Genomic DNA, 18,145 nt, shown 5'->3' on the forward strand with positions numbered 1-18,145 from the left:
GAAAGAAAAACATCAAATTCAAAATGTTTATTCAAAAACAATTATTGTTTAATATCAATGTGCCATTGTCACTATATTAGTTTATAAATGTCCACACGTGGCAGCATTCAATAATAAAATTTCTTTAGCATAATATACAGGGCGATATATCTATTGTTTGATAGTGGAATATTTGAAATTAAACATATTGCCACGCGAAAAACAAAGTATAATAAAGTGACAGTAGAAATAATAATATCATATAGCTAAAACTAAACATAATCATAACACGAAAACAGTCTTAGAACTGATTATCTACCCCCAAGAGTAGGTAGTTAACACTTTTACTGTATTAATATCTGCATAAGAATTTAAACCTGAAAGTCGGTATGTTGTCGGAAATGTAGCGAATGGGATATTTGATTCATCATCAGTATTTAGTATTTGATCTAGTCTTTCTAGATTTTGAGATTGTGTGCATAATTATTGTATTCATATTATATATTTAACATACAAATAAATTAAAATACGTTGTGGTCACCATTTTTTTTTGTCTTCTTGTAAGACCACAATTGAAGTATAAGTTTATAATAGTAAGTTGTCTTTAAGTATAGAAGTGTAATATAATCTACTATTAGTATATTCCTTGGGGCGCAAAACTGGTCACTCCATTTTGAACGATATAGCTAACTTCATAAAAAAATTATATCATCGTTCCACAATTCCAAATTCCGTTTACAAGTTTTATCCATTATGTAGACACTGTATTATCATGCTGGAGCTGCAGAACTCTACCACATGGGATTCTATTATCACCCTAGGTATATCTTTTAGCAGCCTTCTGCTCGACGTAGGTTTCAACCCGTAAGGTCGAACCCTATCCAATTTCATATATTGATGGAAAAATTACTTCAGGCACCGAATTATTTTGTTTTTCATGTTGGTGGTATGTCACTTGTCACTGATTAGAATTTTTTCCTTATTGAGCTTGCCATGCTTCAAAGTTTCTTTGGAATCAAGTTTTATTACGAGAAGTCGTATTAGATCTTTCATATTCCTTTGTATTTCTGTAGCTTTTATCACGATACATCCTCGTATCCCGTCTTTGGTATTCGTTTGTATCTATATAATTTCTAATTGTATTTGTTTCCTCTTTCGCAGTAATTGTTTTGTACTATTCCTGTATTATATTCTTACATTCTAAGTTGTTTCAGTCATAAATTAATAAAACTCAGTTTACTTCAAGCCACAGCGAGAGTGAAACTCCTGACTTGACAATGGCAAGTGCGACCTTGCCGAAACGCCGTCAACATAATGGTTTTTCTAAAATCCAAAATTATTAAACGCGGAGTCAAACCCCGAAAACCACAGAAATCATAAAGTTTGTTATTCTTATTTTATTTTTTCTTTTATGCTCTGCCCAAAATCATTGCATAATCATTGATGCGGATAATGATACAATAATAGCAGAATCAACTTTTATTTTCTTAGGAAATACTGCAGACATGAGATTGTTTTTGTCAGCATCGAAATGAAAGCCATATCTTTATTTAAAGACAGTCACGTATTTTATTCAACAACCAAAAATAAATTGTTTCTTTTTCGTCTGTAAAGAATATAATCTCAGCGCGTCAACCGAGTTACATCTCAAGCATGAAATTTCAATTTAAATTCTGTATCGAACAAGACTTTTTTTACGTATTTTTTTCAGTCAAATATCTGGAAAGGGCATTCCATAATCTGGTAAAAGGATCCCTCATCTTTAAAATAACTTTTTAGATCTTTTTTACCTAACAAATAACTTGTAAAGGCTACCTGATACCTTCGGCGAGTTTTCAATGGGATTTTCTAAAGTAGATAGAAAGATATATCGGGATAAAAGGATAGTAGATTTAATTTAATTTCTAAAATTTCTCCTTCAATTAGTTTACGCACACAGACTACATAATTGGTTTAACGTTTTTTCTTTTTCTTTTTGGCAACTAATAACATTTTGCTTAAAATTAGGTTTACTAGCCACATCCGTGGTTATTTTAACTAAAAAAAAAGAAAACTCCCGAGAAGGGGTGGGAACCGCTCCCACGATAAACGCGCACATCGGCATAGGGTAGACTTTGTATTAGCAGATTAGTAGAGGCTATTCCCAAAATGTCTTAAAAATCCATGCAGTAGGATAGAATTCGAAGGTAATATCCTGTTCTTGCTCTCATTGACTGGCGTATTATTAAACATTTCTTAATAAAATTACTTCTAAAGTTCTATCTTGTTTGATTTTTTCCGAAGTCAAAATCTCTATTGACTCCCCTAGTACTATAACATCCGACAATTTAAGGAAGGCAGCAAATGGTTCGATATTTTTAGACATCTCTTAAGCATTTAACCTTTAACTACACGCGCTGGTGTATTTTGTACGCCAGATATAAGAATTATACTGCAAATATATTTAAAAATTAATTTTTAATTTTGTTTATGTATCTAACCTATCACTGGAATGTGCTTTACAATTGGTTTTAGTTTCGTCATAGTCGGCGTTCTGAGGGAATCGTAATTTACAGTTTATTATTTGTTGTTTCCAGTGGTGGACAATATACACCACGATTATACTAATATAAGTAGTAATATAAATACATTTTTCAATACGATTTTAGTTATTATGGCACAAAATAAATTTTTCTTTATAAACAATACTTTTTCTCATGTAAAAAATAACATTTCAAAAAAATTTTTAATAGTAATTTTATTTATCATGAAATCAGATTCCATTTATAAATCCCAATTGCTTACTGAGAAATAACTCCAAGTATTCGCTGATGCCTAATAAGGTTTATAGCAAACAACTAAGTGTATTTCTTAAAAAAAATATATACAAATCCGCTGTTTTTAAGTGGATTTTCTTGTGGCGTATAAAGTACGCCACGCGTGTAGTTATGGTATAACTTGATGCTCGGGTAGTTAAAGGTTAATGGAGCTTAGCAGTGTTATATAGATTCGTCAACTATTTGCCTAATGACAAAGACCGCATCGTTAAAAGTTCTTTAACTTTTGAATCTTAATTGTAACTATTAGTGCATGACGGTGTTAACTAATTTTTTTCTTCTTTTGTTCCTTTAATATAGTAAGTATTTTGGATAACTTGCTCGTTAGATACTTTTGTAATAATTTTTAAAATGCAACTCAATAGGTTTTCCTCTGGAATAAATTCATTATCTCGAGAATGGGCGAATTTGGAGAGAATTCCTTAGACAGGTCGATTTTTGTTTTTAAATTTTGACTTTTTGGCATATTACCAGTGACGACACCCATCTGGACGTGATGACGTAATCGATGATTTTTATAAATGAAGTAGTGGTTGCGTGATAGCTCATTTGAAAGGTTATTTGATTCTCTATTCAGTAATATATACATTAACATATTTATTTATATAGGGTGTCCAAAAAGTTAATTCTGAATTAAATCAATTGAAATAAAAAGAAGAATATGTGTAATTCATTGACTTCAAAATACATTTTATTGCTGTCAGAAAACAGAAAGATATGTTTATTTGACAAATAAATATTGTTTTCGCTAAAATTCTATGTTAAAACTGCCACCCACCTGTCTCTTAGCAGTCTGAACAATAAATTTAAGCGAACAGCAATGTTTATTTGTAAAATAAATATTTTTACCTGTTTTCTGATAGCAGGAAAATGTATTTTGAATTAAATAAATGGCTTACATTCTTCTTTTTGTGTCAATTAATTTAACCAAACAAATTTTTTTGACCACCCTGTATAAATAATTTGGTTATTGTTTATATTACTAAATAGAAAATTGAATATCCTTTAAAATGAGCTATCACACAACCCATACTCTCATTAAAAATCATCGATTACGTCATCACGCCCAGATGGATGACGTCACTAATATGATATATACGCCACAAAGTCACAATTTAAAAATAAAAATCGACCTGTCTCAGGATTTCTCTCCAAATTTATCCGTTCTCGAGGTATGAAATTTATTCCAACTAAAACGTCCTCACTGTATAATAACTTTTCAGTATGTCAGTAAAGCTCCTTAACTTGACTTTTTGTTATTTATGGTACTTCCGGGGTAATGATAGTTTTCAGTTTTCATTGTTTTGTTCAGTTGATTTATGGTATGTTATGCACTTATTTTAGTAATACGGTGTCACTTTCACATCCTTCACTTCTTGTTTTTGTCCTTTTATTAGTGCCCGGAAAATCTCTATTTGCAATCCGTAAAAGTGTATATTATTATTGTATTATTACGAAAATTCTTGTGAACTTTTCATATGATTCTTGTGCTGTTTCCAATACATATTCCAACTAAGCCTCATTTTTCTTAGGATTGTAATTTCATTTCGCCATGAGAACCTCTTTTTCTTGTTTGTATTATATTTTTTTTCTCCAAGCGTGATACAGTTTTCCTGTTCTTTTGAATTTTTTTTAAGTATTGTCTGTCTTATGTTCCTGTGTGACCTTTTGTTGTTCTATTTTTTTTTATTTATTTACATTAAGTACCGCGACAACTATGGTCATTGCTGCAATAACACTATAACCTTTAGTCCAGGGTAATAAGGTTTTTTCCATGACACTTGAACAGCCAGGGTACTGAAGCGTTTTTTCGACAGGTAATAGTTATAAGAGCAAATTGTAACCATTTCCTGCGTAGGATCTGGAGGCCATTTTTATTTATAAACAATTAAGTGTCAGAAAATGGCATTTTTCAGTTTTTTTTTCAAATCAATGGAAAACAGGGAGACTTATGGTTTTTTAGTACAAATATCTTCGATATTATGGAAAAAGCTTTAGAATGACGTATTACAAAGTTTGATATACTCAGTTATTGTTAATATAATTGCGAAACAAGGTAAGAATTGCAAAAAAAAAATTATTTTCACAATTCCTGTTATAAAAATTAGTGTACAGCTTTGAAATTTTTGTCAAATGAGTGTTCTTTGGTGCTTATTATGTGATAAAAATTTCAAAGCGATTCATTCAATTGTTTAAATTTTATTCAAATTGATTATCCCAGAGAGCATTTTTTTGCAATAATATAAGTTAGAAGAAAATAATGTTAGAACCATTCCACAGGTGTCAAATGAAAGAACATGAGCTATATCTTCAACTTGGTTTAAAAAAAGTGAATAAAAAATGCATTTATTAGTAATAAATAATTATGCAATAGTATCGTAAATCTTTCCTTATAAATTTTTTATTTTGTTATACATCTAAGAAATTATACATATTTATTACAATTTTTTATCAATTATGATATAAATAACATTACTTGGTAGTTTTGCACTTAAAATAGGGTAAAAAATTTAATTTTTTTGGAAAAAGTTATTCAAAAAGTTTATAAAGAAAAATTGACGATACTTTCGCATAATTATTTACTAATAAATGCAATTTTTATTCACTTTTTTAAACCATGTTGAAAATGTAGCTCATGCTCTTTCATTTGACACCTGTGGAATGGTTCTAAGGTCATTTTTTTCTGACTTATGTTATTGCAAAAAAAATTTTCTCTGGGATAAACAATTTGAATAAAATTTAAACAATTAAATGAATCGCTTTGAAATTTTTATCACATATTAAGCACCAAAGAACACTCATTTGACAAAAATTTCAAAGCTGTACACTAATTTTTACAAGAGTTATTGAGAAAATATTTTTTTTGCAGTTCCGAATTTTTCGCAATTATATTAACAATAAATAAGTATATCAAGCTTTGTAATACGTCATTTTAAAACTTTTTCCATAATCTCGAAGATATTTGTACTAAAAAAATCATAAGTTTCACTGTTTCTCGTTGATTTGAAAAAAAAGGAAAATGCTATTTTTTGACAGTTAATTGTTTATAAATAAAAATGGCCGCCAGATCCTACGCAGGAAATAGTTATTATTTGTTCCTATAGGTATTACTTGTCAAAAAAACGCATCAGTACCCTGGCTGCTGAAGTGTCACGAACAGGGTATATTTTTGTCTTATTACCCTGGCCTAGTTATAAATATCACATCTTTGTTATTTTATTTTAAAATAATTATATTTTTCTATTTTATTTAATAATTTATTAATTTCTTTTATTCTTTTACTGATTTTCCGTTAAACATTAGTTGACGCCCTCTTTATTCTTTTCGGTAGGGAGCTCTCTTTTCATCTCTTTTCATGATGATTTTATCCTATGACATTTATGTTCTTTACTTCGTTGTAATTTCGATGAGATGACAGTAACATTCTCCTGTAGTTCGGCCACAATGGAGTGGTAAAATTATTTTTGCTATTTAAAAAGAAGTAGCTTAAGTAATGCTTCATTATATATTCCAATAGGTGATCTCCTGGGGTGAGTAGTTATAGTATTTTACTGTTAACTTACATTCATAGTTCTTCTTACCGATTTTTTTTTCATATTTAACCTCAACTCTCCAAGCCACGTTTTGACCTCATAATGTTACACTGTCTTTACTTATAAGCATGTAGGGGTCATACAAACATTTAACCTTAATAATTAATCCTAAAGGATTAATTACATATAATACATATATAATACAAAAATTTAACCTTAATTATTAATCCTGGGGGACATGAAAGGAGCCTCCACGTAGATTGTGATCACTTGTGAATACAATCGGGCGTCCCCTGGAAACGAGTAATGTCGGCTAATCCTTTCAACACCAGTGCACCAACAACACAGATGCAATCAGAATCAAAACGGTCTTTATCAAGGCCATTTTTGATGACGACCTCAATTAATATTGAAGGACTATCAGCAGATAAGTTGCTCAAATGTCATGATTTGTCGATACCCATAAAAGTCAGATTACTACGATGTTATATCTTTCCTATACTGTTGTACGGAGTTAAGTCGTGGACCCTCACAGACGCCACCTGCAAGAAAATTGAGGCTTTTGAGATGTGGCTTTATCGTCGAATCCTGAAGATATCTTATATCGACCACATTACTAATGAGGGTGTTTTGCTGAGAATATAAAAAGAAAAAGAGCTGTTAATCAAAATAAAAACATCCAAAATCGAATACCTCGGTCACATCATGAGAAACAGTGAAAGATATGGACTGCTGCAACTGGTCTTACAGGGAAAAGTAGAGGGAAAGCGAGGACCAGGAAGGCGAAGGATTTCGTGGCTGAAAAATCTACGTACGTGGTTCAACACAACCACTACAAATCTATTCAGAGCAGCAGTGTGCAAAGTACAGATTGCCATGATGGTCGCCAATATCCGAAACGGATAGGCACTACAAGAAGAAGAAGAATCAGCAGAAAAAGTAGACCTATTGTCTAATGTGTGCAGAGAACATTGTGTTGATGTTCTACTGGTTCAAGAAACCCATAGAGGTACTGCAAGCCGCAGACCAAGGATTCGGGGTATGAAGCTTATACTGGAGAGATCACACGATCAATATGGTAGCGCAGTCTTGGTCAGACCAGATATCGACGTAGCGCCCACATCTCTAACATATCAAATTGACATCGAGATCTTCACAGTTGAGATAAACTCCTGTACAGTAACGTCAATCTACAAACCACCAAACGCTGACTTTGCTTTTGAGGAACCGAGTAACTTTCAATCACAGCAAATCAAATTCGTACTGGGTGACTTCAACTGTCACAGTGTCGCGTGGGGTTACAACGAAACAGATTACAATGGAGAATAACTAAAAAATGGGCTGAAAGTATGAACCTAAAACTTATTCACGATCCAAAGCAGCCTGCGTCGTTCAACAGCGGTAGATGGCGCAGAGGTTACAACCCAGACAATATATTTGTCAGCGACAGAACTGGAGACGAGGTGACAAAAATCGTTGGAAGCGCCCTCCCAAACACACAGCACAGACCAATAATTTGTCTTTCCAACGCAGCAATCAGATACGAAATTGTTCCTTTAAAGAGAAAATTCAACTTTAATAAAGCAAAATGGGAAAATTTCTCTGAAACATTGGATCAAGAAGTTTCCCAGCTAGAACCTTGCCCTGATTCATACGATAAATTTTTAGAAATCGTAAAGCAAATATCACGGAAATTTATCCCTAGAGGTTGTTGAACTGAGTACATAGCGGGGCTCAATGAGGAATCTAAACCCCTACTTAAAAGATACGAACAGCTATATGAAGAAGACCCTTTCTCGGAAGCGATAATACAGGCTGGGGAGGAAATGTTACATGCGATATCCGCCAACAGAACGGAAAGGTGGTGCAAGCTGGTCACGAGTCTGGACATGAAACAAAACAGCAGACGTGCCTGGAAGCTGATTCGGAATCTTGGCAACGATCCCGCTGCTCCGGCAGTCAACATGACCGAAATCACGCCCGATCAGATAGCCTATCATCTTCTAATGAAGGGTAAGACGACATCAAGAAAGAACAAGGTGAGAGCTCAACGGAATATCGACCAAGAAAGAGATGTTCTAGGTACCTCTTTTTGTCTAGAGGAGATGAGAGGCGCGATGCACCATATGAAAGATAATAAATCGGCTAGCCTGGACGACATACCAACAGAGCAAGTAAAGGACTTTGGACTAAAAACAGTAGAGTGGCTCGTAAAAATGATGAATTGCTGAATTCGTACATTACAAACTCCAAAATCTGGAGGAAAGCTAGAGTGGTAGCCCTCTTAAAACCAGGGAAGGATCCGGCGGACAAAAAGAGTTTTAGACCTGTATCTCTCTTGTGCGACCTTTTCAAGGCCTTTGAAGGAATGATACTGAACCGGATCGCAGAATATGTGGAGACTAAAATTATTTCAGAACAAGCAGGATTCAGGCCCGGAAAGTGCTGCTGCAGTCAAATTATTAATCTCACCCAACATACTGAAGATGGGTTTGAACGGAAGGAAACAATAGGAGTAGCGTTTATAGATCTAACTGCCGCCTATGATACAGTTAACCATCAAGGGCTACTCGCAAACTCTACGAAACTACAAACGATTTCCGACTAACAAGGTTAGTGAAATGTCTTCTCCAGAATAAACGCTTCTGCGTAACGTTCCAGTCCAAGAACAGTCGGTGGAGGGACCAAAAAAATGGGCTACCACAGGGAAGTGTCCTCGCGACGATTCTATACAACATATACACCAACGACCAACCCATACACCAGCAAACAAGGTAATTTATTTACGCTGTCAACAGCTGTACCATCCGACATCGAGAAGCTACCGTCAAACACCAAATGCCATAAGTATAATTCAAATTGTTAGCTTTCGGCAAGATTCTGAATACATATTATTGACATACATACGTATATGTATGTCAATATATACATATACATATATACAGACGTAATACATTATATTTTCTTTATATTTTTAGTGAAAAACTAACATGATTAGTTAACTTATTGTTTTATTTGCCTCCATTTAAATCGTTTATATTTTTGATTAAGACAAGGCGTACTCACAAGCAGGACTGAATTTAATATGAACTGAATGGGCTCTAGCTAGGGTTACTATAATTTCTTAAGGCAAAATCCGGACAATGGTAGTCCAAGGGTTTGTACAAAATGTAAAATGTGAATTTGACTATGTTGCTACCTCTACATTGTACATATATGCGAAATGCATATGGCACAATTATTAAAAGTACAGCTGTTTCGCTACAATATGCAACTAACCTCGAAAATATCTGCCAGTTTAAAATACATATACACCTATGTTTTAACATACTTTAGACCTGAAATGAAATTTAATTTTACCATTTCTCTTAGTAAAGAAAAAAATTCGGACATTTCTCAAATCCGGACGCCAATTCGGACATGTCGTTCAAATCAGGACTGTCGGGACTGTCAGGGGGCTGAAAATTTTGATAAAAAAGCATGACTGACAAAGACAAGGGCGCAAATTGTCGATATCCCAGGGGCGGCAATTCTTCAAATCCGCCTCTGCTGACAAGCTGAGAGATTGAGCTAAGGCTGGCATAAACGATGACTGCCATAGTAAATTGAAATATTATTTTACAATAGTATTTTAATTTTCTGTGGTAGTTTATCGTTACACAAATAGTACCCAACAACTTTACAGATGAGACGCATTCGTTCTTCTTCTTCTTCTTATGAAATCCACTAATGGATGTTCGCGATCACGTTTGACCATTTTTCTCTATCCCTTGCAGTATGTATTAGGTCTCCTATGTTTTTTAGTCCTGTCCATTGTTTGACATTACGGAGCCATGACATTTTCTTCCTGCCCACTCCCCTTCTTCCTTCGATATTTCCTTCAATTATTAAGGTTTGCAGAAACTGATATCTTTCATTTCTAATTATGTGTCCCAGGTATGCCGTTTTTCTCTGTTTAATTGTGCATATCAGTTGTCGTTCTGTACCAATTCTTCTCAGGATTTCTTCATTTGTTATTCTTGCGGTCCAGGGAACTTTAAGGATTCGTCGATAGATCCACATCTCAAATGCCTCTAGCTTATTCATTGTGTTTATTTTTAAAGTCCATCCTTCCATGCCATATAGGGGCACCGACCATATATAGCATTTTGTGAATCTTAATCTTAGGTTTAGGTTAAAGTCAGAGTTCGTAAAGACGTTTTTGAATTTCATGAATGTACTTCTGGCTCTTTCTATCCGACATTTAATTTCCATATCCGACCTCCAGTCTTCACATAGCCAGGTTCCCAGGTACTTAAACTTTCTTACGCGCTCTACATCTTGGTTGTTATATGCTAGTCTTGCATTTTGATGTTGACATAATTGACGGCTGATTATAAGGAACTTCGTCTTTTTTATGTTGATGCCAAGTCCCATGTTCTCGCTATGCTCTCCAAATTTATTAAGAAGGTTTTGGAGGTCTTTTATATTGTCTGCTATTAAGACCGAATCATCCGCATATCGTATATTATTGACCCAGGTACCATTCACTTTGATGCCGCTTTCGCATTCCTCAAGAGCTTCCTGGAAGATACTTTCTGAATATAGATTGAACAGTAGTGGGGAGAGAATGCATCCCTGTCTTACACCTCTGAGAATTTTTTGAGCTTGCGTTGTTTCATTATCCACCTTGACGACAGCTGTTTGATTCCAGTAAAGAGCCTCTATGCAACGAATATGTTTTTGATCTATGTCGAGTTGTTTTAGTATATGGACGAGTTTATGATGTTGTACTCGATCGAAGGCTTTTTCATAATCTATAAAGCACATCATTACATCTTTCCTTTGATCGTAGCAGTTCTGAGCTAGCACTTGGGTTGCAACTAGTGCTTCCCTGGTACCCAGGCCTTTTCAAAATCCAAATTGTGAGCAACCAATAACCTTATCGCATTTTGTGGAGATTCTGTAGTAAAGAACTTTGAGGAATATTTAAAAAAAAATGGCTTATCAGACTTATCAGTCGGTGCTCTTGACACTTTGTTGCGTTGTTCTTTTTTGGCAAAGGGATAAAGGTAGATACAAGCCATTGGACAGGGAATTTTCCTTTTTTATAGATTTGGTTGAAAAATCTTTGGAGTATCGTAATTCCCTCTTCATCTAACAATCTGAGTAACTCAACAGGAATTTTATCAGGTCCAACTGCTTTCCCGTCTTTCGAGGTATTTATTGCTCTAGTAATTTCTTCAATTGTAATCTCGGGACCAGATAGGTTGTTAATATCTATCACTTGTTCCTGAACGACTTCTATCTCAGGCCTCTCGTCTGCAAAGAGATTTTTGATGTATTTTTCCCATATGAGTTTCCTCTCTCTAATATCGTGCCATTTTTCCTTGTTCATTTTCTAAGTTAGAAAATTTCTTTTTTCTGTATATTCCAGCTACCTCCTTTAGTTTCTTATGTAGGTTGTGGTCATCATGTTGTTTTTGTAACTGTTCCATTTCCTCACACTGTTTCTTTAGCCACTTATTTTTTGCCGTTCTTATCTCTCTTCTTATGCGTTATTGTTGTTCTCGATATTTGTCTCGGTCACCTTGGTTTTTATGTTTTCTTCTTTCTTCGAACATTGCCAGGATTTCGTCAGTAATCCAACTTTTCTTTTGTATTTTTTGTTTATAACCTAATTCTTTTTTAACTGTATCCATCATTGTTTCCTCTATGGCTCTCCATGTGTTATCCAAATTAACTTCTCTTTCTAGTTCTACTTTTGTATTCTTTGTTAGTTCTTTGTTTAATTTCATACTTAATTCTCTTCTGGTATTCTCATCTTTAAGTTTAGCATAGTCTATTGTTGGTTCTGGTTTAGGTCTCCTCATATTAGTGATTTTCATTTTTATTTCTGCTAAGAGAAGGACATGGTCTGATGGAACATCGGCGCCAGGGTATGTACAAGTTCTGGTTATTGATGATCCAAAACTTTTGTTAACCATTATGTAATCGATCTGGTTTCGAACTATACTCTCGGGGCGGTCCGCTGGGGCTTTTCATGTATATAAGCGTCTAGGTGGTAGCTTGAACCAGGTATTAGATATTTTCATATCTTCCTCTTGGCAAAATTGATATAGTCGTTTGCCTCGGTCATTTCTCTCTCCCAGGCCGTTCGGGCCTATTAAATCGTCGTCTCTACCTCTCCCTATCTTGGCATTAAAGTAGCCCATTATGAGGTTTACTTCATGTCTCTTCACGTTACTAAGCAGTTGTTTAAGTTCTGCGTAGAACATTTCTATATCTTCTTATGTTGAGTCCGATGTTGGGGCATAAACTTGAATTATGTTGATATTGACTGGACTGGCTTTCAGTTTGAGTAAGGCTATACGGTCTGAGAGTGGGAAGAACTGTATTACCGATGCAGATAATTTGCTCGTGATTATTATACCTACTCCCTTTCTGTGGTTTTTATCCTGGTTTCCAGAATAGTACATAACTGTCCCTTCGACAGCACACCTTCCTACATCTGGCCACCATGTTTCTGCTATCCCCAAGACATCTATCTTCAATCTCTTTACTTCTTGGATTACGTTAGTCAGCTTCCCAGCTTCATACAAACTTTGCACGTTCCATGTTCCGATCTTTATTTTACTTCGTAAGTTAAATTGGGTTAGGCTTTTATCATTTAACTGCGTTCCCCCCGGAGATCCGATTGGGGAACTGTTTATAACTCCGGAAATTTTATAATTAAATGACGTCATTGTGATTCTCTTGGGATAATAAGTAATGAAGGTGGTATCCCGTTGCCTTCCTTCATGCCATTTCTAGGCTTGAGTTTCGGCCGCCCACTCTGGGTCAGACGCCGTTTTTAACCGCCCACTCTGGGTACAGACGTTACAGTTTCACTATATCTGGTTACCCTCACTTAGTTTACATTCACTAACGCATTCGTTACAATACTAATATTAGATTCATATTAAGTTTAGACAGTAGTTCTTCCACTCTAACTTTTCTCATGCGTTACGATCCAGTTTCAAACAAGTTAAGTCAAAACATTAATTGAAACGTACGTCGATATGTAGTATCACTGATACGTATGTCACTGTCAGACGTAATAATTCTTCTTCTTCTTCTTGTAGTTCCTTCTCCTATCAGAGGTTGGCTATGATCACAGCTATCCGTACCTTATTGGCGGCTGCTCTGAAAAGATCTACTGAGCTGCAACTATACCACTCTCTTAAGTGTACCTCGTAATAATTAGAATATAGCTATTATCCCGTGGACGTATTTTATAAAGTAATTTTTAAGAAGTATTTTATTTTTTTTGGCACTATTGAGGAGATTGATCGACTTAACGTTAAACAGTCTGAACATCATAACGATTATCACTAGTAAAGAGATGGATAAATTATAGAATGGTAATAAATAAATTAAAAAAAACAGAGGGTAAACAATAATCTCGAAAATAAATAAATAAGTTTCCATTCGACAGAACTACAGCCACACTAATAAATTTTATTTTTCACGTTTCCTTCAAGAATAAAAATATGTACTTACCGGAAATAATTAAATGAAGAGGGGACAGTAGTTAGCCATTCTAACAATAATTAGGTTTGAAAATAAAAATTACAATAACATACCTATATATAAAGTCTAAAAGTTAAATAATTTGAAAAACCAATAATAAACAATAAATTCAAATAATAACCTACACATGCGCTAATGACACTGTCACTTAAATCATAAACGTCGAAATTTAGAGTAAACAAAGTAAAACGAAAAGTTATATTTATTATCAACGAAATGCCATGTTGTGTATCCTTGTTTAACTTATTGTGGTTTCTATAGACAAGCCGCTTAATTTTGCGATACTATACTATTTTCTGTGAGTTAAAAAGAGAGCGACAGTTCATTCGCATACCATAATGCGCTGGATGTCACCAGCAACGAACGAGGTGGCTATTCGGTGCTGGATTTGAATATTTTTGGATAACTGCAATGCCCGATTTCACCAACGATACCTAAACAGTTGCCTTTAACTCCTTTAAGTAATTCTTATCGATAGGAACTTCCTAATTCAATACTTAAAAACAATAGCGTTTCATAACTAAAAGAACTGCTTATCGAGGAAATTCTTTATAGTATAGTATAGTTGATCCAAAAGATGGCATAACCCAGACATCCAAAGTGAAAGTTATCCTTCAACACCAAATTGTTCTATATGGTCCACACAATGTCCAGAAAAAAGTCACACCATTTTGAGCGTCGGGTTTGGGGGGGGGGCGGGGAGAGGGGGAATAAATCGGTAAATTCGTAGTTTTTTAAGTTTTTCGCCAATATTTCTAAAACTATGCGGTTTAGCATGAACAACCCTCTATACAAAATTGTTCTACATTAAATTTGAAATAAAAAAGGCCCTATACATAACCTTTCTAAAATGAATGGTTCCACAGTTACGGAGGTAGTATAGTATACCTGGTCCAAAAAAAGGCCTAACCCAAACATCCAAAGGAAAAGTTTTCCTCCAACACCAAAATGTTCTATATGGTCCACATATTGTTCAATAAAAAGTTACACCATTTTGAGCGTCCGGTTTGGGACGGAGATGGGAGAGAAGCCGGTAAATTAGTAGTTGTTTTAAGTTTTTCGTCAATATTTCTAAAACTATGCTTTAGCGTAAACAATGTTATATACAAAATTGTTCTACATGAAATTTAAAACAAAAAATGTTCTATACATAATTGTTATAAAATCAACGGTTCCAGAGTTATGGAGGGTGAAAAGGCGAGGTTTTCGACACTTTTTATATTTTTTGGGCAATATTTATGATATAACTATACCAAAAACCCAGACATCCAAAGTGAAGGTAATCCTCCAACAGCAAATTGTTCTATAGGGTCCACATAATGTTCAGAAAAAAGTCACACCATTTTGAGCGTCGGGTTTGGGGGGGAGAGGGGGGAGAAATCGGTAAATATAAAAAGTATCGAAAACCTCCAATTTTCACCCTCCGTAACTCTGGAACCGTTGATTTTATAACAATTATGTATACAACCTTTTTTGTTTTAAATTTTATGTAGAACATTTTTCTATAGAACATTCCTTACGCTAAAGCATGGTTTTAGAAATATTGACGAAAAACTTAAAAAACTACTAATTTACCTACTTCTCCCCCATCTCCCCCCAAACCGGACGCTCAAAATGGTGTAACATTTTACTGAACAATATGTGGATCATATAGAACAATTTGGTGTTGAAGGAAAACTTTTACTTTGGATGTCTGGGTTAGGCTTTTTTGGACCAATTATACTAAACTACCTCCGTAACTTTGGAACCGTTCATTTTAGAAGGGTTATGCATAGGACCTTTTTTTATTTCAAATTTAATGTACAACAATTTTGTGTAGAGGGTTCTTCATGCTAAACCGCTTAGTTTTAGAAATATTGACGAAAAACTTAAAAAACTACGAATTTGCAGATTTCTCCCCCTATCCCCCCCAAACCCGACGCTCAAAATGGTGTGACTTTTTTCTGAACATTATGTAGGTCATATTTGGGACCGTGCAAGTTCGGCAAAGCGACCCCTATTTCTACGCTCTATACTAAAATTCGCACTTTTAATTATATTGGCCAATTATATTAGTCCTGGTTACTGGATAATTGTCAAGGCCATAGTCCAAAAAAACGTCAACAATTGTATGTAGTAAATAAAATTAGTTATTAAAATGCAGTACTGCAAGCAAAATAAAATTAATTAAATTTACCTTTATATAATAATTGCATATCATATCAATATTGTGGAGCAATATATAATTTTTCTGCTTCATTGAGAGAAGGTATGAAATATACGTCAATTTGGCAATTTCAATTGACAATATGAATTATTTAAGATAGTTGCAATATTTCTCCGCGATTCGCGCAGGGTCGTTTCTCGTTTCCCCTTCCAAGTACTTGCACACCGCGAATAGAACAATTTGGTGTTGGAGGATAACTTTCACTTTGGATGTCTGGGTTTGGGTCTAACTATACCATACTATTACTAGGTATTAATTCGGGTAGGTTTGAACTATTTTTGATAAATAAAAAAAAAATAAAATTACATTTCTTTACTTTTTCGATTATTTGTCATTATTGTTTGCCAATTTGGTTTTATTCAGTTTTGTACTGTTATAGTTACTTTATTTAGTAGTTAGTTATTTGTGAATTAAGTTTGTATATAATAAATATAGTCTTGTACAATATGTTATTTGTATATATATACAGTGAAATGGAGGAAAAGAAAAGATTTTTAAATTTCACATTGACGAAAAATTAAAGTTAGTTGAATTGTCATTAATGAAATAATTTTAAAATAAATAATATGTTGAAAATTGCTTTTTATTATTAATTTTTAATGACACACTTTTAGTGATATCGTGAATGGGTTTTTGAAACACAACACTAGTTTGTTAGGTAGTAGGGAGACTACAAAATTTTGTCAATAGACCTGTAAAAAGCTCCAAATGATTTTCTATATTTTCCAACACATATTATATTATTATTATAAAAGATAATACAAAATTACCACTAATATATTACAGAATAACAGAAAAATTAAGGTAAGAAGCAAACTATTGACAAACGTCACAAGTACATTAGTCAAAATTGTAAAAATATAACCTGACTATCAACGATAAGTAATACCTAAAGTTTAGTACTCTGGGCTAATTAGCAAAATTCATGGAAAAGTTATTTACCAGCAATTTTATTGCTGGAATCGAATGCTAAGATCCTATATATTAATAATATAGGTATGCAAAGTCCGCAGATAGTGTGCTACTTTTTTTATAAACAAAATGGCGCCGACAAATCGTATTTTTTTCAATTATTGCTCTATAACTCCGAAGATTTTAACTTAACAACAAAAACACCCAAATAAAAATTCACCACAATTAAATTCTGCATAGAGATAGGTTTTTCACGATTTGCTCCGATGAAAATTTTCCTCGGAAAATGCGGGTTTTCCTAACAAAAACTATAATTTTCAAAAAAAGTTTTAGGTAAGTGATTATTAATCAATAATTAAATAACTTAGTGACATCAAAGATTTCTTGGTATAGATTGTAATTCCAGAAGCCGGTGAAAATTAAACGAATATTTTAGCAACAATTCAATTGTTAATTAACAATTTACGATCGCAATAATAACCAAAATAATCATGATACATTGATCAAACTTATAAAGATGAGATGCTTTTTTAATATTTTATCGACAAAATATAAATTTTTCTTTTTTTTTGCATAATCTTTAAATTTTGAAAAAAAATAGTTATAATACGTTGGTCTAATTAGTAAAGTACAAAGAAAGGTTACTTACCAGCAATTTTATTGCTTTAATCGAATTATAAGATCTTATATATTATTAATATAGGTATGCAAAGTCCACAGATATTGTGCTACTTTTTTTATAAACAAAATGGCGCCGACAAATCGTATTTTTTTCAATTATTGCTCTATAACTCCGAAGATTTTAACTTTACACCAAAAATACTCAAATAAAAATTCACCCCAATTTAATTCTATATAGAGGCATGTTTTTCCCGATTTGCTCCGACGAAAATTTTCCTCGGAAAATGTGGGTTTTCCCAACAAAATCTCGAATTTTCAAATAAATTTTTTGGACCAGTAATTATTTATCAATAATTATATAGCTTGGTGAAATAGAAGCTTTCTTGGTATAGATTGTTGTCTATAGATAATTGTTAATTAACAATTTACAGTCGCAATAACAACCAAAATAATCATGAGACATTGATCAAACTTAGAAAGATTATAAAGGTGTGATGCCTATTTAATATTTTGTCGACAAAATATAT

The 18,145-nt window shown here is 33.6% G+C and overlaps 1 protein-coding gene across 1 annotated transcript in view; it reads right to left on the reverse strand.

Moving 5' to 3' along the window:
* Positions 1-18,145, reverse strand: part of LOC114331654 (diuretic hormone receptor-like) — an 892,082-nt gene that overhangs the window by 725,041 nt on the left and 148,896 nt on the right. The window lies entirely within an intron of this gene.

This window comes from Diabrotica virgifera, chromosome 4 (assembly GCF_917563875.1).
Source record: "Diabrotica virgifera virgifera chromosome 4, PGI_DIABVI_V3a".
NCBI classification, from domain to species: domain Eukaryota; kingdom Metazoa; phylum Arthropoda; class Insecta; order Coleoptera; family Chrysomelidae; genus Diabrotica; species Diabrotica virgifera.